This window comes from Notamacropus eugenii, chromosome 2 (assembly GCF_028372415.1).
Source record: "Notamacropus eugenii isolate mMacEug1 chromosome 2, mMacEug1.pri_v2, whole genome shotgun sequence".
Taxonomy (NCBI): Eukaryota; Metazoa; Chordata; class Mammalia; order Diprotodontia; family Macropodidae; genus Notamacropus; species Notamacropus eugenii.
Genome location: NC_092873.1, coordinates 51,337,194 through 51,363,491, shown reverse-complemented (window position 1 = coordinate 51,363,491; position 26,298 = coordinate 51,337,194). Strand labels below are relative to the sequence as shown.

At 44.1% G+C, this 26,298-nt stretch overlaps 1 long non-coding RNA gene across 1 annotated transcript; it reads left to right on the top strand.

The window, feature by feature from the left end:
- Window positions 1–590: 590 nt before the first annotated feature.
- Window positions 591–2,665, top strand: LOC140525161 (uncharacterized). The gene is made up of 2 exons (XR_011973947.1): window positions 591–950; window positions 2,324–2,665. It is a non-coding gene; the product is annotated as an uncharacterized lncRNA (long non-coding RNA).
- The last annotated feature ends 23,633 nt before the right edge of the window (window positions 2,666–26,298 follow it).

Sequence of the window (26,298 nt, the reverse complement as noted above, 5' to 3'; positions counted from 1 at the left end):
CCAGGTCCATAATCCTATATTCCAGAACTAGCATCCTATGGAACTAGTGAGTAGAAAAGCTGAGCCAGAACTGCAGATCAGTGCTAGACCCAGAGTCCCAGTACACTGCTCTTTCCACTCTGACCCAGTCTCTACTGTATGTTTCTCTGGCTATTTGTTCACCCAAGACTCTCTCCTCCTGCCTGTGGTTCAAGCACAAACAAAACCCGGCTAGTGAACCTCAGATCTCCTCAAAGACTAAGTCCGACCCATTCCCAGGTAGGTTAAAGGAAAAAAATAAACTAAACTGAAACAGTGATCACAGATCTGCCGGGTCCCCCCCAGAAGGGGCTCTGCCTGGGTTTGGGACAGTGACCCAGCGTGGGGAGGAACACAGGGAACCAGAGCAGACATCCCCAGCCTAAGCTTCCCTCCTCGTGGGGAGGGAAGCGACTGGAGGAGGGAGCCAGAGCCCACATTGTCTCCTCAGCAACGCCCCTGAAGGAAGGTGGTTTCTTCCTCCTTACAGCTGGAGGAGCTGGAGCAGGGTGGAAGGGAGGATAGGGGATAGACTGTCTGCCTCGGGGCGCCTGTGACCCGGCGAGGTAAGGAAATTTGGACCTCCCTCCCCCTTCCCCCTGTGCAGGCTGAGATGGGGGGTGCAGATCCCCATCCTCTCCCCATTCTGTCTCCCATCGGGTGGGGCTGACTTCATTGCTGAGTCACAGTGCGGATGGGCTGGGGCCGGCCGAGCTTGGGGGCTGGGTTTAGGGCTGGGCGAGCCGCAGTGAGCAGAGAGGATGAGGGGAAAGGGCCCCCCGGGAGAGGCCACCAGATCCTCCGCCGCAGCCCAGCCGCAGCCTTGTCTTCCTGCCTCCTGACGCTCGCCCCATCCTGCTCTCCAGCTGCTAGCCGATTGGCAGAGATGGGGGCAAGGTGGAGCCATCATCAGTCAGCCAGGCTGGGGGCTGGTAGGGACCAGATGCAGGGAAGGGATGAGGGTGAGGGGAGCTAGGGTGCGGTTAGCAGGAACCGACAAATGGACGCTGGGGACAGGAAAAATGGACAGCTCTTCCCCCACGGCCCCCCACTCCCCCCAAAGCAGCAGCCTCCAGTTCATACACAGCACAGGCTAAATCCCAATTCTCAGGGATGACTGGGGTGGGGCACCGGAAATTAAGCATCTCTTTAAGGATCAAATGAGGTACTATTTGCAAAATGTTTAGCTTTCGCCTAGCTCTTTGAGGGCGCTTAATCAATGCCTATTCCCTTCCGTTTATCCCCCCTATCCCCCGAAGTATCAGCACTCCCACACACATACTTGCTTCTGGATAGGCTGAATCCCTAGAGTGGCTCAGAAAGCTCTAGACCCGGGAGAAAAGAAAGAAGGAAGGGCTTTGGAGAAGCAGGATGGGCGGAGGTCCTAGGTGGGCTGTGGCCCTTTGAGAAAAGAGAGGGGAAGGAGGGAGGTCCCGACTTAAATGTGGTGTGCCCCTCTTGGGGGGAGGAGAAGAGGGGAGACTTGATTCTAACAGCTGCAGAGGCAGGGTTAGGGACCACGGGGCATGAGGCACAGCCCCCAGTGTTACACAGTGAGAGACTTTGAACACTGGAGATACAGGTCCAAGCTTTCAAAAATTCCCAGTGTAGTAGAGATAACAGGCTGCCCATACACAAGCATCTCAGGCCAGGGGATGGATTTGGTGTCAAGGATGTGTGCTCTCCATGACTCAGGGAAGGCCCCAATGATTCCCAGGGGAATCAGTGTTCAAACTTTGCTAGGGCTGCAGAAAAGCCTTGCCCAGACTCAGGCTGCTGGGATGGGAATGTGGATGTGGAGGGATGGCACATTTCCCTCAAGTCTCAGGAAGAGCTTTCTAACAATTAGAACTGGAAGAAGCTGCTTCCTAAAGCTCTGTGGTGCAGTGTCAGGAGGTCTAGGTTCAAATCCCACACTTTGATACTTAACTACCTGTTTGACCTTGGCCAAGTCACCACCTCTCTAGTCTTATCTGTTAAATGATAGGGTTGAACTAGATGACCTCTGAGATCCTTTTCAGCTCAACCTATGATCCTAGGAGGACTGAAGGAACCAAGGATGTCCTGCTTGATGGAGGTAGTAGGAGGGCATCCAGCTAGGGGAGAGATGCCCGCTGGGGGCTAGCACTGACAAAAATTCCACCAGCAACAAGATCATGTGCCCTGCCCTGGGCAGCTGCTTAGAACCACAATGGAGATAGTGGTGCAGGAGAAACATGGTGGGGGTGAAGAGGGGAGGGGAAACTCACTCTCTTCTCCATCCTGGTCATGCTCCACATCCCTCAACCTTTTTCCCACTTGACAGCTGACCTGATTTGGGGAGAGGCAAATCCAGTGAACCAGCTCCAAGGTCACACCTTGATCAAAGACCTCCTATCTATCAAGGACAAGTCCTTGGAAACGAAAAGGATCAGGACACGATGGGGGCTCCTGGTCCCTTGGTGGAGAAAAAGGATTAGCCAGGAGTCCTGTGGCCCAGCTTAGGTGCACACAGATGTTGGGAGAAATTTGGACTCACTTCTTTAGAAGTTATCCTTGGGGGGCCAGCCTAGTTCAGTGGAATGAGCATGGGTTTTGAAATTAAGAAGACTGGGTTTCCAACTTACCTCCAATACTACCATGTGACCTTGATTGGCAAGTGATTTCATTCTTCTTGGTCTCAGTTTTCTCCTTTGTCAAAATGAGGATCAAAATGGAACCTCTGAGGTCCCATTCAGCTCCTGATCTATGATACTTTGATCCCTGGGAAAGAGCAAAGGAGTCATTTGAGATGGAGCACAGGGATTCTCTAGGGTTCTAGACCAAGCTGTCTTGTAATGAGTTCCCTGGGTTGGGAGGAGGGGTAGGGAAGAGAAGGAAAGGGGAACTTTGAAGGGACTAATAGAGTCTAGAAAGGGAAACATGGGAATGGTGAGGGGAGGCAAGAAGGGAAAATGGAGAGGTCAATTTGGGTCAGTAAGAGGGTACTCCTTTCCCTCTTGTAGGGCTTGGTGGTAAATGCTCCATCACCCCAGCTGCAACCCTCCCTTCCACTCTCAGCCTGGCCAAGGCTCTGGGGAGTCAGAGGAGCACAATGCAGGACATTGACTCTGGAAACATCTGTATTTCCCAGACTGCAAAACTCAAAACAATGATTGGGGGAGGAGGGGGAGAAGGAGGCTGGAGGAGAAGGATCAGGAATGGAGGAGAAGGGAGGAGAGTGGAGGGGAGAGGAAGTGGGGAACAGAGCAGAGAGAAGAAGAGGAAAGAGAAGGGAAGGGAATAGAAAGAGAAAAGAAGCAGAGTGAGGAGAGACACTAGAGATTAGGGAAAAAATCAGAATCAAGGGAGGAGATAGTAAAATAGAGTGGCCCACTCCCCGGGAGCTCTGAGATTCTGGTTAGCACTGGTCCCCAAACTTAGCCACTGTACCTCCTTTTCCACCTCCCACATCCATTTCCCTGCCCAAGGGATTCAGATGCAGCCTCAGCAGGGGCTAAAGAACTGGGAGCTTCTTGCCCCATCCCCTCCCAGAACAAATCTCTGCGGTAGCTTCCCAGAGAAGAGGTCACCCAGACTTTTTCACTGAAGACCTCATTATCTCCTGAGACAGCAACTCTGCTTTTGTCAGCGCTGGTAGGAAATCTTTCCTTACTTTGAAGCCAAATCTTGCTTCTAAGTTGCCTTGGAATTCTTTCCTCCGTATATCCATCACTGAGCATCCACAAAGTGCTGACTGTATGCTGGACCCTGAAACAATCTCTGCCTTCCAAGAGGACCAGTTCTATCGATGTGTCCTCTCTTCTCAGTTCACTTGGTCATTTGTTAAGCCTCAAAAAAAAGGACCAAGGAGTTTGAGGGGCCTTTTGCCAATACCAAGGTATAGACACGTTGCTAAATGCTAGAACTAAATTAAAGTCTATTCCATTAGGTTCTATTCAGCCTAATTCCATTCCGTTCTATTGGGCAAAAGAACCAGTGTGATACAGGAGAAAAACTAGGAAGACTTGAGTTCAAGTCCTGCTTCTGACATTCTGACTGTGTGACCCTGAGCAAGTCTCAATGATTTAGGCAACTGTCCAAAATGATAATCTCCTGAGAAAGTGCCAAATTGCATTGGTAAAGCAGTTTCCCCGGCATAGGAGTTCCAAGGAAATCACAGGTGTAATCCCCATCCCGGTCTATGGATTCAGTCCTTAGTAAGCGTCCACTGTGTCCTCAAGGACAAATTCCTGTCCTTGAGAAGTTTATGCGCTATTGGGTGTGGGATCTGTACAGATCTACACTAGCCTGATGACTTGGGGCAGCTCACTTAAGCTCCTCAGGGCTCTTTTCCTCACCTGTCAAAGGAGGGGGTTGGAATCTGCACACTTTGAGATCCCGTCCTGCCTAGATCTAGGAACCTATGAATTGGACTCAATTGCCCCCAGCTTCTCAGACCCATCCATCTATTTTCCTGTTTGAATGGAAACTCCCTGAGGGTAGGAACTTTCATTCTTTCTTTTTGTATCCCCAGCTTTTAGCAAGTGCTTAATAATGCTTGATTGGCTAATCCAGCAGCGCAGTTCCCTCCTCCCCATTGGCATGTTCTTTCCTCTAATGCTGCTTGTGGTGTTCTGTGTTTCAGTCCTGTCCAACTCTCTGTGACCCTATTTGGAGTTTTCTTGGCAAAGATACAAGAGTGGTTTGCTATTTCCTTCTCCAGCTCATTTTACAGATGAGGAAACTGAGGCAAATGGGGTTAAGTGATTTGCCCAGGGTCACACAGCTATTAAGTGTCTGAAGTTGGATTTGAACTCACAAAGATGAGTCTTCCTGATCTCAGGTCTTGGGGCTCTATCCACTACACCACCCAATGCCTTTAGGCAACTCTTTTTTCTGCTCTTCCACCTCTTCCATGAAGCCTTCCCTCTGTAACTCAGTGATGTCAACTTCCCTCAACTCTTTTGTCACACTCATGGGTTCTGGCATGTGAGTTGTCTTTCCAGGAAGGGTTAGAGTCCCTGAGGGACAAAAACTCTATTTCAGCGCTATCTGTAATCCCCAGTGTGCCTAGCGCCCCAGACCCATTTCCTACCACCTTCTAACCCTCAGCCCTGGCCAAGGAAAGAAGAGACTTGGGGAGAGGGAGGGAGAATGAGCAGCTGCCATCCCTGCATCATCCAGGGCCTCTCCCTCCACCCCTGGAAGGGAAAAGAGCTTGAATAACCCAACTGATTTGTCAGGGCCCACGTCAGTTCTTATTTAAAGTCTGTGCTCTAAAGAGGCCTTATTGAGAGCAGTGCTAAAAAAAGACCCGCTACTCACCCATGGCCAGCCTGAGCTGGACCCTTCAGACAGAAGCCTTCCAAGGGCTGGGGGGTGGGGTAGGGAAAGGTAGAGAATGTGCATGTGTGCATGCACGTGTGTATATGTATGTGCACATGTGTGCATGTATGTGTGTCTATGTGCATGTGTATGTGTGAGTGTGTGTGGGGGGGAAGGACAGGTGCCCCAGATGCCCAGCCACACAGAGTCAGACCATCAGGGCAGACTTCAGGAAGCCCTGAAAGCCACCTTCCTATTGGCGCACAGCCTATTGTCCTTCCAGGATAGACCTGCCCTGACACAGTCTGGCACAAGACATAAATGCCTGGATTTGGTCTTTTAACTGTGGGTTCAAACCCTAGCTGTTCTATTTATCACCTATGTGGCCTTGGGAAAGTTGTTTTACCTCCTTAGCTCAATAAATGGAGGGTGGGGTGAGCTGACTATAGGAGATCTGAGGTTGTTTCATATTCTGAATCTATGATCACTGTATGGCTCATTGCCAAGCTCTGGGAGAGGCATAATTGGTCTTATAGGCAAAGTATGGATGAGTAGAAGTCCCGAATCCTGGCCCTCCACCCAGGTGTAAATTCTCCTTCCTCCCAGCTCCATTTTTTTTCTTTTCTTTTGATAAATTATTTTTATTTGTTTCACTAAATATTTCCTGATTATATATAAAATTTTTTAACAATCACTTTTTAAAAATTTGAGTTTCAAATTCTCTCCCTCCTGTTCCTCCCCCTGCTTGAGAAGGCAAGCAGTACATGGATTATACACATGAGATCATGAAAAGTATATCTCCATGTTAGCCATGTTGTGTAAGAAAACACAAATAAAATAAAACAATAAAAGCAAAGCTTAAAAAGTGTGCTTCAATCTGCATTCAGAGTTCATCAGTTCTCTTTCTGGAGGTGGCTAGCATTTTTCATCGGTCTTTCAGAATTATCTTGGATCATCGTATTGCTGAGAATCGCTAAGTCATTCACAGTTGATCACTGTGCAATGTTACTGGTACTGTGTACAATGTTCTCCTGGTTCTGCCCATTTCACTTTGCATCATCAGTTCATATAGGTCTTCCTAGGTTCTTCTGAAGCATCCTGCTCATCATTTCTTACAGCACAATAGTGTTCCATCACAATTATATACCACAACTTGTTCAGCCATTTCCCAATTGATGAGCACCCATTGATTTCCAATTTTTTGCTACCACAAAAAGATCTGCTGTAAATTTTTTTGTATTTTTTCTTTGATCTCTTTGGGATACAGACTTAGTAGTGGTATTACTGGTTCAAAGGGTATGCAAAGTTTTATAGCTCTTTGCTTTATCTCAAGTCAGTGGTTATAGCATCTCTTTTCTCCAGGATATCATCCTCCATCTGCGGTAATCCCAGACCTTCAGAGGCAGCAGGATTGTGTACAGTGGTTAGAGTGCTGAGGTTAGACGCAGGAAGATCACAGTTCAGACACTGCCTCTGACATTATTAGCCATGTGACCCTGGACAAAAGTCACTCAGTATGCTGGGAGATTTAATAGCTATACCCTAGGCCAGTCACTGAGGCCCGATAAACTTCTGTCAAATGAGGGGGCTGGACTTATGGCCCCTGAGTTTTCTTCTAGCTCAGAATCCATTGATTTGGTCAGGAGGCACCACCTCAGGGAAATGTTCCTTGATCTCCCTGCAGAAAGTGATCTGTTCTTCCTCTGAACTCCCATGGAATCTTTTCTGTACCTCTCCGGTGACACATCAAATCTGACTTTGGATTTTACTGGGACCCCAATCTCATACATCTCTGTGTCTCCCTGAGACCTAGCACAAGGCTCTGAAGGAGGTACTCAACTAGATGTTTGTCATTGTGAGTAGTTTTCCATTAGGGGAGGAAGGAAAGAAGGAAATAATGATAGGAGTGGACATAAGGAGAAAACCAGGACAGCTTCACAAAGGGAATGGCTAAGGTACCCAGTGGGTACAGAACCTTCCTCTGGGCCAGGAGCACCTGAATTCAAGTCCCACCTCTGATGTGTGCTAGCTGTGGGACCCAGGGCAAGTCCCCTAGCCTGCCAGTGACCCTGCCAGCTTCTGTTAAAGACTACGCATTGCAGAGAATGTGCTAAACTATATTGCTAGAGGGCTTTCCTCCCTGGGAGCTCCTTCCGTTAATGAAATCATGGGTCTATTGTTTAAAAAAAAAGATGCAGGACACCATTCTGCCTACTTTGCAGTTTTGTCCAAGATACGTGTTCCCCTTTCACCTAGACTGGGACATGTGCCCAGGAGAATCTTCTTCTTTGCAGAACCCTACCCTATGTATTGGGGCAGCTAGGTGGTGCAATGGATAGAGCACCAGTGCAGGAGTCAGGAGGACCTGAGTTCAAATCTCACCTCAGACACTTGACACTCACTAACTGTGTGACCTTGGGCAAGTCACTTAACCCCAGTTGCCTCATCCTGGGTCATCTCCAGTCATCCTGATGAATATCTGGTCACTGGATTCAGTTGGCTGTGAAGGAGAAGTGAGGCTAGTGACCTGCACAGCCCTCCCTCACTCAAAACAAAGTCAAGTGCAAGTCATGTCATCATTACTCTGATGGCATGGTCTTCTTCAGCAACGAAGGATGAACACACACCCTGCGTACTCCTTCCAGGAAGACATGCAATGAAAAACATTCAGAAAGAGTTTGGAGTGCACTAAGTACTGAGAATATAATTAGAAAGGCAAGAGAATGCTTGCTCTCAATTCAAATTAGGGGAGACAATATATCAAGAAGGGTTCAGCCTTATGTTTAGTTCACAGCAGATGGAAAATGTTGATTGTTCTTAGGCAGGGAAAATAGCAGGGAAAATGATGAGGCCCAGAGGATCTTGGGGGTGTCAGAGCAGGGGGAATGGTTAGTTTGCTATCAAGAGACATACAAAGGAAAGTATGGAGGAGTCTGGGACCCTGAACACTCACCCCACAGTTTGCCTTTGCTTCTGAGGAATGAGAGCTTTAGAGTTGGAAGGGACCTCAGAGATCCAGCCATCTCCTTTTACAAAGAAACTAAGCCCTGGAGAAATGATTTGTTCAAGGTCACACAGATGAGTGACAGAGTGGGCATTGTAATTCGAAATCCAGCCTGCATTTCTCTCCTTAAGCAGTTACTTTCTGGGTGCCTTTCATAAAGTGACTTTTCCTATCTGGTTCACTATTTCTCCACTTCCTCCTCTATCCTCTTCTCTCCTACATTCCAGAGGATGTGGAGAGAATGAAGAGAGAGAAGCCTGTTGGGACAAGTCCTAATATGATAATGGCATCCTAATATGATAATGGCCTCTGTGACTGGGCAACCTCTGTAGAAGGCCATGAAAGTCCATGAAAAGTCTTGCATCACTAGGTCAATCACTAGAGGAGATTTGAAGCTGGAGGGGACCTACCTGACTGGTCATCTAGTCCACCCCTTCATTTTTTCAGAAGAGAAAACAGAAACTCAAGGAGAAGAAGTAGCTCCCACAAGGCCGCAGAAACAGTAAGTAAAAGAGTCAGAATTCAAACCCAGGTCTTTTGGTTCCAAATCTTGAACCTGTTTTACCACTGTAGGCCACATCTCCTAAGGAAGGAGGAAAGCTCAGGATGGAAAGATCTAGATAGGGAGCAGTATGACCTTGGCCATGTTCTGCCAGCTGGCTCATCCATCTTGATCAATGGGAGATCGATGGCTAGGGCAGGCTAGGCTGGGAGATGGAGCTGAGCCAAGCTGGGCTGTCTCTTTTTTTCTGCACAACCCACTAGAGAAATCCCAGAGCCAACCACCCTATCTCTGCAAAGAGAGTTCTTTGATGGCTCTCTGGATGAATACTTCATGGGGGCTGTGATTTTCCCCATCCTTAAAGATTTCTTTAGGAATAGGAGAGTTCCTGGTATAGAGGACAAGCTCAGTGGCCCTGCAATCAAAGGATCTGGCCATGAATCTAACCCCTGCCACTTATTATCTGGGTGACCATGGGCAACTCACAGCCTTTATGAAACTATGTCCTCTTCTATAAACTGAGGGGGCTCAGACTTGATGGCTTCTGAGGTCCCTTCAAGCTTTAGGTCTGTAATCAGTCAATCAACAAGCCTTAAATAAACACTTGCTATGTGTGAGGCATTGTGCCTAAGCACCGTGGAAATGGAATGACAAAAACAGCCCCTCACCTCAAGGAGCTCACATTCTAATGAGGAAGACAGACAACATGTAATTGGCAACATGTAATAGACAAAAATAATGGACAACATAAAGATAATATAATCAACAACATGTAATAGAATATAATGGACAGCACATAATAGACAACATGTAATAGACAGCATGGGTCCTCTACCTTGAAAACTTGGATCCTCCCAACTCCAAAGCCAGTACTATGGCACCCTTCTCCCCAACCCCATCCTCATTACTGAGCCTCATCTCCCTACTATGGGGATTGGGGTGCTTTTTAAAACCAAGCATTTCAAAGCCTGTATCAATATTGACTACATTGTCAGCATGGCCCTATCATGATGCTTGACTCTCTGCCTCTCTGTCCCTACATACTGTAGGATAGCTAGATGATAAAATGTTGCACTAAAAGTCAGGAAGACCTTAATAGATGTATGACCCCAGGTAAGTCATTAACTTGGTCAAGCCTTAGCTTTTTGATGTATAAAATGGAAATAATAATAGCACCTACTTTCCAGTATTATTGTAAGGACTTAATGAGATAATATATCAGTGTTAGTTATTAATAATAATAATAATAAACCAGAAATCTCCTACTATCTGCAACCTTGGTTGTTTTCTGCAAGTCTGAAAGTTCCCTGGAAATAAATCTGTCTTACTAACAGATAAACTAGACTTCCTCTCTTATTTTCCCAGTTACAAGAAAAGAAAGATGCCCTGTGTCCTCCTTTTCCCACCAGTCCCCTGAAACCTGGGAATGCCCATCCCTGAAAAGGAATGTGCTCAGGAAATCTTTCAGTAACCTCCATATGGCAATGCAATCTTACTCATTAAGCCTTTAAAAGACTCTTCTCTGCTAAGCCCTTCTTAAAACTCAAGAAAATTCCTCTGAGGAAAGGAGCTGAGGAATTACAAATGCATTCCCCTGACTAATCAACCCTGCTGATCCTAACCAACCAACAAGCCATTCTGAAGGCCTGGGCCCCCTGTACAGAGCTAGAAACAATGCCATTGGCTCTTAAAGTTCTAGATTGGTATGAGCTGCTATTATTCAATTCATCTGACAAGTATAACTTGCCATTTGTATGCCAAGCACTATACTAGACACTGGAGACACAAAAATGAAAACAAGACAGTTTTTGCCCTCAAGAAGCTTATATTCTGCTGGAGTTGGGGGTGGAGAAGGGAAGGGAGGATAATAGGATTTGAACACAGGTACATATAATACAAGGTATGGAGTGGTGGGGCAAGTCATGGTTTCCTGATCTGTCAAATGAGAGGATCTCTTCCTGAGAAGGGACCCTGAGTCTATGATCTTATGAGAAAATCCAGACAAAGTGCTCTGGGAATATTTAAAGAGAAAAAATCCCTGTCTGCTAGAGGGATTGGGAAAATTTTCATGGAAGAGCTGACTCCTAAAGTTTAACCTTCTCAGGATCCTGGAATCTTAAATCTAAAGCTGGAAGGTGCTTTTGAAGACATTGGATCCAATCTCTTTTAACAAAGAGGTTGTAAGAGAAGAGGTTAAATAACTTGTCCAGGGTCTTATGGTAGGGTCAGAGGATCATAGATTCAGATGTGAAAGGAATGTTAGAGGTCTACCCATCCAACCTCTTCATTTTACAGATGAGGAAAGTGAGGCTGAGATGATATGGTTTGCCTATGGTTGTGGGATGAGAAGTATTTTGAGAGGCAGAGATGAAGAAGAAGCCGATTCCAGTAATGGGGAACAGCATGTGCAGGTTCACATGAAGGTGAAAGGTCAAAGGAGAAGGTTGAGAAGTGTACCATTGTGGCTAGAACTTAGAGTGTGGGGAGGGAAAGAGAGTAGAGTAAGGTAAGGCAGGAAAAAATAGATTGAACATTGTGCAAGGCCTTGAATGCTAAGCTGAAGAGTTTGTATGTCATGATAGAGGCAACAGGAACCTATTGAAGGGTTTGGAGCAGGGGGGAGATACAGTCGATCCCTGAACATCCCTGTTATTCACAGAATCTCACCTTTCCACATGTTAGTCATCTCTCAAGCTCTACTGCTCATTCAACACCCTCATAGTTAGTTTAGTCTTGTCCAATTCTCCATGACTCTTTTTGGGGTTTTCTTGGCAAAGACACCATGTCTTTCTCCAGCTCATTTGACAGATGAGGAAACTGAGGCAAACAGAGTGAAGTGACTTGCCTAGGATCACACAGCTAGTAAGTGTTTAAGCCAGATTTGAATTGGGGAAAATTAATCTTCCTGACTCAAGGGCTTATATTCTATCTACCATCCTACCAAAAACTGCCCTAACACTCTGATTATATGAATCTGAATCAATAGTTAGTCTTTGAACTCCCCTGAGTCTACAGGAAAGGACCAGGTCTCTTTGTGCCTCATGGCATCACTGAATGAAAAGAGCCTAGATCAGGAGTCAGGAGACTTATACTCAAATCCCAACTCTGCCCCTTACTAAATTATCTCTGTGTGCATTATATGTTTGTATGCATTTGTATATGCATGTATGTATATATATGTGTATGTGTATGTATACGTATGCATGTGTGTATATGTATTGTGTGTGTGTATATGTTGTGTGTGGGGGAGGGGCTAGGGGGAGACCTTAAGCTTCAGTTCCCTCCACCTGGAAAGATGGCCCCTTCCGGCTCTGACTTTACAAATTCTAATCCTTCACAGTCAATGAGTCCTTTTTGCTTTATAAAAATCTCTTTAACAAATTGCATTGGTCTGTCCCCAGAGCTAATGAGGTAGCCTGCCTGAGGAAAGAATCTCCTTGTTTGATTCACTTTTTATCCTTCTAAGGCAGCAAAGGAAGAGCCTTATAATTCTCCATTTGGGTATTTTCCAGACACCTAGACAGACACGTGTTTGTTCCTGACTGGGCTGATGTCATTGCCTTCCAGCCTCAGAACAGGGGGAGGGAGTTGACGTGCAGATCAGGTGTGTGTGAATAAGATCAGAATAGTGCTCCTGGTCCAGCCTCTGACAATTTACCTGGAAATCTCAGACCCCTCCCTTTCCCTCCCCCAACACACCATCATCCTGAACTGTCTTGCATTTCTCAGATAATTTGCTCCTCTCCCTCCTTGTTCCAGGTCCCTCCTCCTATCTGTCTCCTGTACCCACTCTTCTACTTCCCCTTGCTAGATTCACAGATTTAGAGCTGGGAGGGACCTGGGGGCCATCTAGTCAAAACCCTTCATTTTACAGATAAGGAAACTTCAGCCCAGAGAGGTAGCATCACTTGTCCAAGGTCATAGAGCTATTAAACGTCTGAGGCAAGATTTGAACCCGGTGTTTTGGACTGTAGATCTGGCCCTCTTTCTATTACCTTATCTTGGCTGCCAACCTCTAGGTTTACTATGAACACTGGATCTTTAGCTTCAAGACTGGCCAGTGGAGTGGAGGCCCCAAACTCTTCCAAGTCTGCTTCTATTGCCCCCATTGCCCAAATAGAACCCCTGCTGGGGTCCCCTGAATTGGGCCTCCCCCTCTTAGGTGAGGTCCTTGGTTCCTAATCCCTTTCCTCTGTTAAGGCTCACTGCCACCACACTTCCCTCCTCCTTCCACTACTTTCTCTTGTCATCCCTCATTCCCCTCCATTTTAGGTTTTGTCTGCCTTCTCAGCTGATAGCTAGAAAATCTGAAACCCTCATTGTACTAAGCAGAGAGCTCCAGGAGGGCCTTCCCAGATCTCCATTGAGAAGGCAGCTTAGAGGTCATCTCATCCAACCTTCCATTTAAAAATGAACAAACTGAGACCTAGCTACCCATATTCATCCCCAAGCTCTTCCAGAGGCAATAAATACAAAGATGGAGGGCTTACTGTTAGTAATAATTCACATTTTTTTATAGATCAGAGTTTTCAAAGTACTTTACACAGATGACCTCATTGGAACCTCCTACCAGCCCCATGCTGGTATCCCCACAGGCATCACCCATGAAGAAAACTGAGCCTTTGAGTCATTGTGACTCAATTATACTCTTGAAGGTAGGATTCGAACCCAGTTCTTCCTGACTCCAAGACCAGCATTTTGCCAAGTTGCCCTTCTTTAGGAAGATCAAGGACTAGAACCCAGTCACTTCTATGGTGAATTTTGTTCCCTAGTGCAAATGAACATAAGTAATAAAATGATGAACCAGGTCAGGGGACAGAGGAGTTTGGTGCAAATGCTTTGTATGTATCTCATATTTTCAATATGTTATATAAACATAAGACAGAACAAAGTGTGGACTATTGTACACATATATAATATACATGTAAATGGATGTAGACATTTGTATTGTATACGTGTATAACAGGGACAGAGAGGTAGAAGGAGAGAGAGAGGAAGAGGCAGAGGGAGAGAGAGAGAGGGACAGGGACAGGGAGAGGGAGAGAGATTTCACCAGACCTGACAGAGAGTTTCCCAGACCTGTGATTTTATTAGTCTAAAGAAGTCCCAGCAAGGAAGCCCTCACTATCAATGCAGGTCAGTCTCTTCATCAGCCATTTATAGCCTTAGGGAGTTGTGTGGCTCTGAGCAGTTGTGAAGCTCTTACAGTCAGCATGTGTTGGAGGTATGGCTTGAATTCAGGTTCTTCTGAGACCAGTCCCTTATCCATTAAGCCTCTAAGGTCAGTCCTGACCCTTAAGCCGCCCTGTCCCTCATCTGTAATCATGGTTATCATTATCAAATACAACACTTTAAAGTTTGCAGAGCACTATTCAAATTTTATCTCATCTTTATGCTCATGAGAACCCTACGAGATAGTTGCTGCTTACAGATGAGGAAGCAGAGGCAGACAGCTTAAATGTGACAGGGTCACACAGTTCACTAAGGTCCAAACTTCAGGTCCAGTGAGCTGTCTACTGCCCCACTTAGCTGCTGTCTCAAATAAAATGAATATGTGTGTAGTACTTACCGGTGTGTATACACACCTGTGTATATGTGTGCATACCTGAAGAGCTGTATTGTACACATTTGTGTATACTTATGTGATCAGAATAATCTCTGAGCTGTTGGTCTGGGGCACCTCCCCCAGAGAGCAGAATGTGCTACAGTCCCTTTCTGAAAAACATAAGGCTTGTTGAGATTTCACAGGGACTCCTATCAGGAGCTATCTGGGTCATCTCAAAAAGAACCCCCAGAAAGGAACCCTGGAGTCCCAGAGCTTGCTTAGCTCTTTGAGAAGTATCTCAGTCCACCAGATCAGGAACTTCCCCAGATCATGTTTATTGCATAAACACACCTACAGTTCAGCTCTTCCAAAAAAAAAAAAATTCTAAGACTATCACCCAAAATTTTAAAAGGTGGTTGACTCTTGGGGGAGGTTACCTAGGTCAACTTCTCTCTCTCTGTCTGTCTCTCTCTGTCTCTGTCTCTGTCTCTGTCTCTCTCTCTCTCTGTCTGTCTCTCTCTGTCTCTCTGTCTCTGTCTCTCTGTCTCTGTCTCTCTCTCTGTCTCTCTCTCTGTCTCTCTCTCTGTCTCTGTCTCTCTCTCTCTGTCTCTCTCTTTCATATTTTCCTGTTATTTCCCTGTCTCCTGTTCTTCTCTCCCTTCTCCCATGGCCATACTTTCTTTCTCTGTTTAAGACATACATTGTTTTTGCTGTCAGTTGATATTTCAAGTGCATCCCTTCTGTGCTGGGCTCCATAGCTGAAGGAAAGAATCTTTCCAAAAATCTATCTTCTACTTTAAAAATTTATGCCGTCTAGAGACAAATGAACAATAGATTAATAACATCTTAGAACTAAGGGAGAACTGCAGAACTCATCTAGCCCAGTTCCCTCATTTTGAGATAAGAAAACAAATATGCAGAAGGTTGGTAACTTTTCCAAGGTCATAATCAGTGTCTGAGGTGGGATCAGAACTCAGGATTCCTGACTCTTACTTAATTCTCTGCTCTCTTCACTATATATACTGCCTCTTAAGAAGAGGATTGGGGGGCCAGTTAAATGATTCAGTAGATACAGCACCACGCCCTGGAGTCAGGAAGACCAGAGTTCAAATTTGACCTCAGATACTAGCTATGTATGCTGGGCAAGTCAACCCTGAATGCTTCCAAAGGTAGAGTGGGAGGAAGGATTGTTTCTGAGGTCAGAAGACCCAGATTTAAATTCCACCTATCACTGTGACTTTGGACAGGTCCCTTAACTCTTCCAGGCCTCTTTGGACAGATGAGGAGCTGGGACTAGGTGACCCTTGACATCCCTTCCAGCTCTTAATCTATGATCCTGTGAAAACCCCTAGCCTCTCACTTTGACTATTATAATAACCTCCTAAATGGCTTCCCCACTTTACAATATTCCTAACAAATCAGATCCTCCATACAGATACTGCGATGGTCTTCCTAAGGCTAAGGCCTGATGGTGACACACTGCTGCTGAAAGCCTTCAATAGCTGCCTATTCGTTGCTCTAGAAGATGCAGACTCCTCCACTGTTCAGCTAATGTCCAACACAATTCGGTTTCTCCCTCCCTGAGTTCATATCACTCTGTCAAGAACTCCACATTTGGACTGGTCAAAGCTGTTTCTGCCCGCTTCTTCCTCCTTCACTCACCATGCTCCCCATTTCTAAGAGAGTATGAGGTCTCTGAGGTCTGTTGTTTCTGTGTAGCTCCAGTGCCCAGAACCTCTGGCTTGTTATTCAGTCATTTCTATCATGTCCAACTCTCTGTGATGCCATTTGGGGTTTTCTTAGCAAAGATACTGGAATGAGTGCCATTCGTTGCCTTCTCCAACTCATTTGACTAATGAAACTAAGGCAATGGGGTGAAGTGACTTGCCCTGGGTAACACAGCTAGGAAGTGTCTGAGACCAGATTTGAATTCACAAAGAAGATTGGAGGTCTAGGGCTCTATCCACTGAACTGCTGACTCTGGCATATAGTAGGTACCTAATAAATGTTTATTGGTTGATTGAGTGATAGAAACCTTAGCTGGCTTTTGGTTGAGAGGTCAGTATTATCTCTATGCTTATGAATTTTTGGGTTCTCTATTTTTTGAATGGGAGAGTGGATGGAGGAGAACAATCATGAATAGAAAGACATGAGACACTGTTGAAAGCATTGGCCTGCCCGGCTCAGCAGTTATCAGGGAAAATCCTTGGATGCATACCATGCCTTGCTCATTATGATGAATGAGGGGAAGGGATGATACAATGGGAAGGACATTGGTTCTGGAGTCTGAAGATCTGGGTTGCAATTCCACTTCTGATTCCTGCATTTCATTGGGCAAGCCCCTTTGCCTGTCTGGGCCTCAGTCTCTTTTTTAACATGAGGGATTTGTACTAGCTGGCTTCTGAGGCCCCTGCCGGGGGGATTTGGGAACCTGTGACTCATCTGCCCATCCTGCCCCCAGTGTAGGCAAGGGTTTCCCATCTCACTGTGTCAGCACCAGCACCAGCATTCCCGTTCGATGACCATGAAGCAAGCATTAGCGTTCTTGGCTGACTCGGCAAAATAGCCTGGGATTACATAGCCCTTTTCCTGCCTCCTGCCTCCCTCACTCCAGGAAGCCCACAAGATCTGATTCTCATCCTCTGCCCCTGAGCCTCACCCAGCTGTTTTCAGTATGTGAAGGTGAGAATGCCTTTCCCCTCTGCATTATACCAGATTCTGTCTGTCACAGGTTGGGGTACATCCACAATAGCATCAATAGCATTGTTTCCATCTACCCTTTCCCATTCTCATTAGTTGTTCAATCCACAGTGTAAGGTGGAAAGGTACTGAGGAATTCTTCTCATTGTTTTCCAGATGGAAAAGGGGGGTCTACCGTAACTTCCTTAAGGCCACAGAGCAGTAGCTAGACTCCCACCTGGACTTCTTTTCACCCAGCACTTCCAGCTGTTCAGAATAAATGACTGATTTCCTGGCTCTGGGCTGGGATCCCTCTCACCCTGCATATTTTTTTCCTGGGCAGTAGTGTCACCTCCCCTCAATTTCTAGTGTGTGTGTGGGGGGGGGGCATTCTTTGAATTGCATCTACCCTAAGAGTGAAGTAATTTCTGTATCAGTGGAGTACTTTTTAGGTTATTCCCCGCTCCATCCATCTTCCCTCACTCTCATCCCCAGGTGGTGAGTCAGTTGGCTCAGTATCTTAGTGGTACGCAGAAAGAAAGGGAGCCCACAAGGGGATTTCTTTCTGGTCATTTGCTCAGACTCACAGACTTGGGTCCACAGCTGAGTCAGGCATCCTGGATAGTGGACAGGAGGGGCAGGCAAGGTTCCAAGTCTGCAGACAGTCCTGCTGAAGCAGGGATGGGGCCATATACCCACAGGAACACAGCAAGTATCTCTGATGACTTCTTCCCTCCAACCCTGCCTGAGCCACAGGAGAGGATGCTTAGGAGCCAATTAAAGAACCTTCCAACCACTGGAGGAAGCCAGGAACTGAGTAGATGGGGAAGGGAGAGATTTATGACTGCAAAGTGACGGCAAGACACTAATGCACCCCAGATATCAATAAGAGAGAATGCATTAAAGGTCATTTAGAAGATAGGACCAAGGAAAGTGAGAGCTCTCCAAGGTGTCCAGCTGCATATGCCAGTGCCAGGTCAGGTTTTAGCTCTCAGGACATTACCCATCTCCTGGGTAGCTGCCAAAGAGCCAGTCTGGGCAAGGGGACACCAAGACTCTGAAGGTCACAGATCATGGGAGCAAAGAAAGCTGTTTGAACTAGATGGGGAAGAAGATTAGGTAGAGACTTCAAGGAGGAGATGTAAGTACAGGAAGACCTAGAATCATGGCAGGAGGGATGAAGAAAATATGAAGAGAGAAATGAGGCTCAGAGACAAAGAGAAAGGGTATGGGTATAGCAGAAAAAACCACTACTTTGGAGTCATTGGACCTATGGTCAAATCCTGCTGCTGAAGCTTAGAATAGCTGTTTCACCTTGTGCAAGATACTTAAGTGAGAAAGATGAATGAGTTATGCTGCTACTTCTCAGATGGGTCCTAAACCATTCTTCTCCCCTTTTAATGGAATGACTTAACTTCCCTGGGCCTCAGTTTCCTTATCTGTAACATGACAAGGCTTCACAAGATGACCTCTGAGGTTGTTTCCAGCTCTGGAATTATGATCCTACAAGTTCAGCCTCCAGATCCATATTCCTCAATTGAGAGGTTGATGATAGTTGATATTTGTATAACTCTTAAAGGTTAACAAAATGCTAAAAACATAACTTAGCCTCAGAATATCTGTGACAGGTAAGGATTATTATGTCCACTTTTGCTGTTTAGTTGTTTCAGTGGTGTCTGACTCTTTGTGACTCCATTTGGGATTTTCTTGGCAAAGATACTATATTATCTTTATACCTAATATTACATAGTATCTTTATACTACATAGTTACTTCATACTTTATTCTATATAGTATCTTTATACTACATAGTTTGTTTATACTACATAGTATCTTTCTTTCTACAACATAGTATCCTTATATTTGTGCTACATAATATCTTTATGACATACTACATAGTATCTTTCTATTTTCTACTACATAGTATCTTTATGTTTGTGCTACATAGTATCTTTCAACTACATAATATTTTTAAACCTTATACTACATAGTAGCTTTCTACTTTCTACTATCTTTATACTACATACTATCTTTATATTTTGTATTATGTGGTATGTTTAAAATATATATCTTTATATATATATCAAGTTACAAATGACTTGATCGAGACCAAAGAAGGATCAGAGGTGGGATTCAAAGCCAGTCCCCTCCTGATTCCAGGCCTAGTCCTTTTTCCATCATATCACAATGCCTATTTTCAGACCTTAAGGACAACATAACTCTAAACCCAGAGATGAAATGCCTCCTTTCTCCCAGAAAGACAAAAGAAGGGAGCAACCTCGATATCCATCCCTATTTAGAATATTGAACAAGAATTTGTAAAGAACTGTCAGGCTGAGAAGATGGATGGTCTTTGGGGAGTGTAACAGGAACCATTTCCCAGGAACAGCAGGAAGCAAATGGATGACCAGACAGCCCAGCTTCTCATACCAGAAAAAGAGTTAATGAAGCAGAGAGTCATCCTAATCCTGTGGGTGGGATCTGGGCATCTGGATATTACAAGTGGTACTCGCTGATTGGAATCACAGGAGTCATAATAAATGTGGCTAGTCATCCCAAATGAATGAGTTATAAAAAATGAAAAGGAAGAGTGCAAGGAAGGGGAAAAAAAGGAGGGAAAGAAAGAGGGAGGGAAGAAATGAGGGGGAAAGAAAGGAAAAAAAGGGAAGAGATCTTAGAGGTCATTCTAGGATGAGACAAGGACCCTGATCATTACTGGGTTATCAAACACTATCCTGGGACAACTCTAAGAGTAGAGCCATAGATAACAATTTTTATACTCTAGATAGGCAGCATGAAAACTTGGGGAGTGGGACAGGATTAGACCAAGAAAAAGTTTACCTAGTGAACAGTTAGGGAGAAGGGGGTGAAAGCTCTGGCCTATTTTAAATAATCATTCTTGCTAACTGGGTACTAAATCCAGTGTTTCTACACTGTTAAAGGAATATAGGCACATCAGCACCTTTTAAATTTCAAGGCCCTGGCAAAGGTGCCATTTACTCCACCCTAGTTATAGCTCTTTATAAGAGCCTCTAGATCCCTATTTTGCAGAGTTTGGGAGAAAGCAAGATTTGTATCTTTAAGGGTTAACTTCCATAGATTCATCCACCTAAGATTTTTGGAACAATGGGAGTGGAAGAGGGGCTTGTTCTGTATGAAATATACTTTTAAATGCCAGCTTTGAATCAATGAGGAAGCCTGAGGCTGCTGCTGCTTGTTTCTAAGCCTATAGGCACCTATGATCCTCTATCAAAATATTCTAATGAAGAAAAGCAGCATCCAGAAATCATTTCTCTTTGGCTTTGGAACCAATTTCCCTTTTTACATTCATCCTTTACCTCTCTAGTTATTTTGATTTTTACTAATATCACAACAGGCTACATTTCCTGAGCACATGTCTACTTTGGGTAGGGTAAGAAGGGGAGACAAAGAACATGTTGAGGAGGGTGCTGGGTGTCAGGGGAAGATAATTTAAGATTAAAACCATGCTGTTGCTAATGCACAAAGTGGTTTATCCACACTAAGGGAAGTGATCAGAGAATCATAGAATGTCAGAAGCAGGAGAGGTCTTCATTTTACAGAAACAGAAATCTGAAGACCAAAGCCACCCTTAGAATGGATGGCAAAGCCTGGACTAGAGGTAAGTAATATGTCCATATCAAAAAGTATTTATTAAACACTATATGTCCATATCAATAAGTATTTATTAAACACTATATGATATGAAAAATAAATATACAATGCTAAGACCTGAAAACAGGAGTTTGTGGATCTGCCAAATAGGTATTTCACCTCAATCCTGCACAATCCAAACAAACTCCCAGATGGCATTTTACTGGTAACCATCTTCTCTGATGAATTATCTAGTCTTGCTGGCAGTCAACATCACCCAATAGACCCAGGATTTCTAGAACTCACAAGGTTACCTCCAAGCCTGGATATCTTGAGAATGATGTTTGAACAGTATAAAATACCTAAGTCTATACCTGCCAAACAGACACAGGAATTATATAACTATAAACATAAAATACTTTTTATGTAAATAAACTCAGATCTAAATAATTAATATTTATTGTTCATGGGTAGGTAAAGCCAATATCATTTTAATGACAATTTTACCTAACCAATCAATTTATTCAATGTCATCCCAATTAAATTACTGAAATTTTTTTTTACTGAATTAGAAAAAAATAATAACAAAGTTCACTTTGGAAGAAAAAAAGTCAGGAACTTCAAAGAAACCAGGTGGAAAAGATGTAAAGGAAGTAGATTCAGCAGTATCAGACCTTAAACTATATTATGAGGTGAGAATATTGTTGAATTATAAAAAGAATAATTTTGATTATTTTAAATTATTTTTTTATATGAATAAAACCTACATAGCCAAGAATAGAAGGAATGCAGAAAATTGGGAGGAAAACTCTTGTAGATATTCTCTCAGATAGGATGTGATTGGGTTGGATTCTAGCTGTCTTGGAATATGATATTCCATAAGGCTCAGGAGCTTCAATTACAACCAAGGATCCACTACCCAGTGAAACTGAGCATAATCTTTCAGGGGAGGAGAGAAGAGCATAAAGCAGGAGGAAAATAGGATGGAGAGAAAGACACAGATGACAATCATAACTGTGATTGTGAACGGGATGAACTCTCCCATAAAACAAAAGCAGATAGCAAAGTGGATTAAAAACCATAATCCTACAATATATTTACAAGAAACACATTTGAAGCAGAAGGTTACACATAGAGTGAAGGTAAAAGGCTGGGGCAGAAAAAGTATGCTTCAACTGAGGTAAAAAAAAAGCAGGGATAGCAATCCTGATCTCAGACAAAGCAAAAGCAAAAAATAGATCTAATTAAACAAGATAAGGAAGGAAACCATATCCTCCTGAAAGGTACCATAGATAATGAAATACAGTTGTGCTGTAGGAAATGATGAGTTGGTTGATTTAGGAAAACATGGAAATGCTTGGATTTATGAAGGAAGATACTATCCACCTTTAGAGATACAGGTGATAAAAGGAAATAAGCATATTATGGCATATTACATACATATATAATATATCTGTGTGAGTGTATATATGTGCATGTTTGTAGATAACTATATGTGTGTATGTGTATTCACAATTAATTGTAGTCTTCTTTGAATGGTAGTGGGAGGGAGGGGAAGAGAATAAAGTAAAAAGTGCACAGTAGAGAACAAAGAAAACCAACAAGAAGGCAAAGAAAAACTGGGCAGCTTTGAAAACAAAATGTAGTATTTATTATATAGGTTTTCTTGAAATATAAATTTATTGTTTTATATTGACACCTCTTTCATGGTCTGCTGTGTACATGGCAATGTTTTTTTTTCTGTTTTTATTTTGTATTTACGTTTAAAATTTTTAAAAATTTACAGAGAGGGAGAGAGAGAGAGAGAGAGAGAGAGAGAGAGAGAGAGAGAGAGAGAGAGAATAATGTTTGATCATGTACTTAAGAAAGGAAATCCAAAGCAGGAAAGGCAGTCAGAGGTTCAGGTAGAAGCTTTTCTATTTGGTACCATGCTCCAATGTGGGAATGGTCAAAGGTTTGGGGGTGGAGGAAGAGACCTCCTATCCTCCTACCTCCTTACAGGAAACCTAGCTACAGACCTATTTGCCATATGGGAGTTAGTTTTTAATTGACACAACCATCCATGCCCATTCTGTTGTCAAAGGTAGGGGAAGGACCAAGGGACCTCTGAAGATTTGATATGAGATGTTAAAGTGCCAAATTCTTTCACTGCTGAGTCACACATACATAATCATATCAATAATAATAACGGCTGGTATTTATATGGCATTTTAAGGATCTGCAAAGTGCTTTAATATGTTAAATCATTTGATCCTCAAAACAACCCTGTAAGGTGGTCTTATCACCACCACCACCACCACCACCATCATCATCATCATCTCACAGACAAGGAAAGTGAGGAATAAGGTTAAGTGATTTGCCCAGGGTCACACAACCAGTAAGTGTCTGAGGAAGGATTTGAATTCTAGTCTTCTTGACTGCACGTCCCTAATTACTTTATCACCTAGTTGCTTCTGGCCCCATGTGATTGGCCATAAACAGTCCAGGAATCCCTGAATATTCTGTGAAATCCCTGTTACATGAACTCTGAAGGCAGAAGATGGGATGCTGTGAACAGAGAACAGCAAGTTGTCTGGTTTGGCTAAAATGTAACCCATGAGGGGGAATAAAGTGGGATCAAGGGTCTCTAAGTGGTTCAGTGGAGAGAGCACCAGGTCTGGAGTCAGGAAGACCTGAGTTCAAATTTGACCTCAGATACTTATTAGCTGAGTGACCCTGGGCAAGTCACTTCACCCTGTTTGTCTCAGTTTCCTCACCTGTCAAATGAACTGGAGAAGGAAACGGCAAACCACTCCAGTATCTTTGCCAAGAAAACCCCAAACGGCTTCATGAAGAATTTTCTCAACTGAAAGTGACTAAAACATAATCAGCCTAGAAAGATAGGTTGGACCCAAGCTATCATCAGGCTAGAGTGACAAAGAAGGAATTTTAATTTCATCTTAAACACAATGGGGATGCCCTGAAGCTTCTTGAGTCAGGGTGCCACATTCTATTTCTAGCCCTGAAAAGAAAAAAAAAGATGAATGAGACAAAGTCCCTGTCCTCAAACAGCTTATAATCAGGCGGGACTTCTTCCTCTTCCTCCTCAGGAAATGTGTGTGTGCTAGCCACACTGGATAGGAAAAACCGGAAACCTGCCTTAGTAATGGTCAGCTACTGGAACTGGAAGGACTAGGAGGGACATGAGAATATTGTTTCCAGGTGAAATGTATGGAACTTTATATAGTAGTAGCCCAATGTAAACATGGTAGCCAGGCCCAGAAACCTTTGGACAGCCAGATAGAAATAAGCAAACACAAGATGGCAGAACAAGGGCATATACTTTTTAGGCTAAAAAGGCCTGCCTGGAATTTTCTGTGTATTTCTTTGAATATGTTTAATATTGCAGTAAGTTTGAACTAAGAGCAGGACTGGTTTTTGTCTTTTTAAATTTTTAAAAAAATATTCCCACTACTTAGCACAGGTCTTGGCCCACAGTAGGTGGTTCATAAATGTTTGTAGACTTGACCTAGCTGGGGAGGTAGGAGAAACCTTTCACCCAGCTAAACTGTTTTCTGGATGTTCCTTCCTCACCAGACCTCTATCCTTAATCATCTACATGAACAGAAGGGGTTTGGAGTTGAAAAAAAGACCAGGGAACTCCAAACCCTAGAGCATTTACTTATCTACTTTTCCTCCTCTAGAAAACTAGGGGGTTGGGCTTCATAACCTCTAAGGTCCCTTCCCGCTCTAAATCTATGACTCTATTATGTATTCTTCCAGGGAAATGCAAGCTCCTTAAAGAGAGGGATTAATTGGTTTTTTTCTGTAGCCCTATACGGTAGACATTAGTAAACGTGTGTTAACATTATTCATTGAACTGAGGTCTTAGAAACAGGCCTCCTGGTCCTCTTCAGGACTGTGTGATAGTTTGGTCTTGTGGATAGTTTGGTCGTGTGTGTGTGTGTGTGTGTGTGTGTGTGTGTGTGTGTGTGTGTGTGTGTGTACCCTCATTTGAATTCCCAGGAGGCCCATAAAGTCCCAGGAGGACTACATAAGGATTGGAATACTGAGGGCTTAAGAGTCATGCACACAGTTTTTACTGTTCTCTTAGGAAAGTTGCAATGTAGGGCAGTTGGTCATGCCTGTTTCCTTTTTGCCTCAAGTAGTTTCATTTTGTTGATGAATCACAGTTCACTTCCCATTTATACCAAGGTAGAGAGAAGTGAGGAGCAGCCCTCTGTGGCCCTGTCATCCAGGCCCCTCCTTCCTTCCTACTGAGAGCCAGGTTGTTAGCTAGATGCTCTCCCTGGGCATGAGATCACCATCCTATCGATTGTTCCAGCTGGACGCGACCTTCATTTTGTAGTGGGAGAAAGCCAGGCCCCCAAAGCATAAGTGATTCACCCCGGGTCACACAGTGACAGATATCAATCAAGAGCAGGAATCTCCATACTCTATGTCCAGGACTCTTTCCAAATGACCATGAGGCCAGAGTCCATGACCTGTGATGGAGAGAAATGTTGATTCATTCCAGAAGACAGGCACTGGACTTCTGATTTCATTAAAATCTATAGTGAGGAAACTCTGTCAATGAAAGCCAGAACCTTCTCTGCAACCTCTAAATTTAGAGAGTTGTCTGCAGCCCTTAGAAATCAAATGACTTGCCCAGGGTGACATAGCCTGTGTTAGAGTCAGGACTTGTACTCAGTTCTTTGTGACTCTCTGTGCATTGTGTACCCAACCAAAACCAGACTATGTCCTTAATGGAGGAAAGTGTTAGAATGTTCATGGACAGCTTTGTTGAGGAGTAGGGATGGACCTTAGCATTTTATTCTGTTCAGGCCATTTCAATCCAATTCAACAAGCATTTATTAGGCACCACAAGCAACAAATTGGTAAAATATACATTAAGCATTTTACTATGTACCAGGCGCTGTGCTAAGCACAATAAATATAAAGAAAGGCAAAAACTCAGGCTTTCCAGGAGGGACAGGAGGAGACAGCAGGCAAGCAACTGTGTGCTGGCCACACTGTATAGGAAAAACCGAAAATCTTCCTTAGTAATGGTCAGCTACTGGAACTGGAAGGGCTAGGAGGGACATGAGAATATTGTTTCCAGGTGAAATGTATGGAACTTTATATAGTAGCTCAATGTAAAAATGGTAGCCAGATCGATCCATCGATCTATCTAATATTGGTCCGTATTTATTAGGATATATGTCTATTGAGATCTGTCCATATCTGGATATATCTATCTTGTATCTATCTAGATACACACCTATGTCTATCAAGGCCGTTAGATATTTCATATATCTATCTTGCAAACAACACACAATGAAGGCATCTCTATCTGCAGATTGCATATCTATAGATATGTAAGGCTATCTGCATCTGTAGATTGTATCTCTATAGATAATAGAAAGATCTCATTTGGTCTCACTTGGTCCCAGCCAGGTTAAACTGGATTTAATCTCACTGGAGGCAGGTGGAAGGGGGTGATGAGCTGGGTGCTGAAGGAAGGACTCGCGAGAGTCCAGGACACCGGGATGGGGTGGAGGAACATCCCAGGCTCCAGGTGCAGGGGACGGAGAGAAGGGACTAGGGGTCTGGGTTGTCCAGGGTCCTACTGGGGATCCCAGTGCCTGCCCTCAGGGGCCTTCCACTCACTCTC